Here is a 2,815-nt window from a genome sequence, read left to right on the forward strand (position 1 = left end):
TTAATATATATAATTAATATATATATAATTAAGAAAACTTTTTTTTTTATTAATAATCGGTCTTTTCACGTGTATTTTCACGAAAAGTATACGAAAGTCCATCAGGTGAGGCTAGGTTTGTTTGCGCATGCGCACAATTTTTTGCTTGCGATGAAAAGGCCTATTGGCATCTCTGCGTGGGAGACAGCCAATCTCCCTCTCATTCTTTCTCCCATTACATCATTGAATGGAAAGAGATAGAAATGGCCGTCTGCCACGGTCCCTCTCTCTCATCCCTATCGACCATTTTGACAAACGGATCGCGCAGTTCATTCTCTATGCCTTTTATTGGATTCACACTGCATCCGATTTGCGTCGTACGACGCTCTGCGACCAATCAGAAAACAGGATTCCGATGGATTTTGCTTCGTATCATCGGAATCCAGTTTTCTGATTGGTTGTAGAGCGTCGTACGACGCAAATCGGATGCAGTGTGAATCCAGCATATGCCCAATGTCATTTATGTAAATCAATATGGCGACATTATGCTAGATGCTCATTGGTCCAGCAGTCTTATGTTATGCTTATGCTCTGTTATGCATTTCATGTGCGATAGCCCTAAGACTCCACGACCGTCTACGACTTCTATGTAGAGGACCCTTCTATGTCTTTGAACGACACCGACAACTGTCGATACTGTCGGTAGGCATGTAAAGATAGTTACAGAATCGCACCCCTGCATTCAGCGAACCGCGCAAGAAGGCGACGAGAAGTCAGTGTTGTTAGGTATGCCGCCCTTTTGGCGCATGCGCACTACAGTACTAGTGAGTTCTAAAGAAATCCAGTAATGTAAAGGATAAAAAGCGCGGGGCCGCGGGCTAAACTGTTCATGGTTACGCGCGAGAATTGGAGAAAAGGCATATATATTATATAGAATTTATTTCGCGAAAACAAAGAATCGAGAAGCACTAGAGTAAAATGTAATATGTAGAAGATAAGTATAGATTTGGCGAGATTTGGCAATATATGTAAGTTAAGTAATCTATACATGAATCACATCTCAATCAGCAGACCACATTGATTAAATGTTTTTTAAATATTTTTTCTTCATTGATTTTACATTTGTAGGTTACCATTGCAAAATAACATTTATTAAACATTTATAAAATATTTAATTTACATTTAAAATTCATGTGTCAACTAAACGTTTCTAAAATATTTATTTTAGATATATTTTACATTTATTTCACATTTATTAGTCATTCGTAATATATATGTACAAATATTTTTTTCACGTTCATTTAATATTTATTTTATATTTAATTCACATTTATTTTACATTTATTTCACATTTATTATAGTCTTTTGTAACATACATGCACACGTAACTTAAATATATTCTTTTCACGTTCCTTTAATATTTATTTTAGATTTAATTCACATTTATTTCACATTATCACTAGTACACACTTTTCTTATATATGTCATACACGAATAGTAACAAGACGCCGATACGTAATAAATACACGACAATTTTTTTTCAAGTTTATTATATTTTCAAGTTTAATATATTTTCATATTTACGTATTACATGTTTTATTTCGGGTGGCACCCAGTTGGACACGGCTCAATTGGACACGAGCCACTCACAGCGCTTGAGACTACAAAGCTCCTAAGCACCGGTCGATGTGATTGGTGGTGTCCAATCGAGCCGTGATCAATCGGGATCATCTCTTTTATTTCTATAAATGAAAATAAAAATATATGTTCGTTTATATACGAAAAAAATGATTAACATTACACATAATATAAAAATTGATGAAGTATCTCCGATTAACATTTCTTTTTTATACTCGATCGGTTTCGAAAGTACGGTGGAAGGTTCGACTTGAATAATCGTCATAATTTTCAAATTTTTTTGTGAATTTTGGGTAAAAAGCGAGTGTAAAAATAATGAAACCTTTTTTTAAATTCTTTAAGACACGAGGAGTGGCACCCAGTTGGACACGGCTCAATTAGACACGAGCCACTCGCAGCGCTTGAGACTACAAAGCTCCTAAGCACTGGTCACTGTGATTGGTGGTGTCCAATCGAGCCGTGATCAATCGGGATCATCCCGACACGAGTCACAATCAACAATCTTTTGAGGTTCCACTCGATTGCAAAAAATAAATACAAATATTGGACTAGGATCCACTTAAGGGGGGAAGCCGGTCTAGAATTTTGAAAAAAATCGAAAATTTTTTTGTCTTAAAAGGTGCTTTAGGGTCTTAAAAATAACATACCAAAAGATGGATGCCGGAAAAAATGTGTAAATGCCCAAATTTTCTGCGGCAGCGGCTCTCAGGTATGCCCCGAGCGCCTTTTATGATCCCGGCGCGCGCTGTAATTTTTGGGTACGGGTGCAGGTATACCGGCAGTCGAGAGAAGGGATTGCCCTCCGATGAATTTAGAATACAGGGTGTTTCCAAATTAAATGGCAAAACTTCGGGAGCATGTAGAGGAGTTAAAAACTAAGAAAAAAAGTCCTATAGACATATGCTCGTTTTTGCTTTGTTTCGCAGGAAATCACGGAAAAAGAAAAAAATATAATTTAATTTATTATTTTAATTATTTTATTTACAAACTTTTTAATGAAGATTTTGTTCGAAATGTGCACCTCTTGCAGCAATACAAGCATTGCATCTGTCAAACACGGCTCTTGTAGCAGCCAGGCACTGTTCCTGCGATATTCTGTTTGCTGCAGCTACTGTACGATTTCTCAAATGTTGCTCTGATTGAATAGGCGAAGAATAAACTTCTTGCTTCAGAGTACCCCATGCGTAGAAATCTAATG

The sequence above is a fragment of the Trachymyrmex cornetzi genome, unplaced genomic scaffold (assembly GCF_001594075.2).
Source record: "Trachymyrmex cornetzi isolate Tcor2-1 unplaced genomic scaffold, Tcor1.1 scaffold385, whole genome shotgun sequence".
Lineage (NCBI taxonomy): Eukaryota > Metazoa > Arthropoda > Insecta > Hymenoptera > Formicidae > Trachymyrmex > Trachymyrmex cornetzi.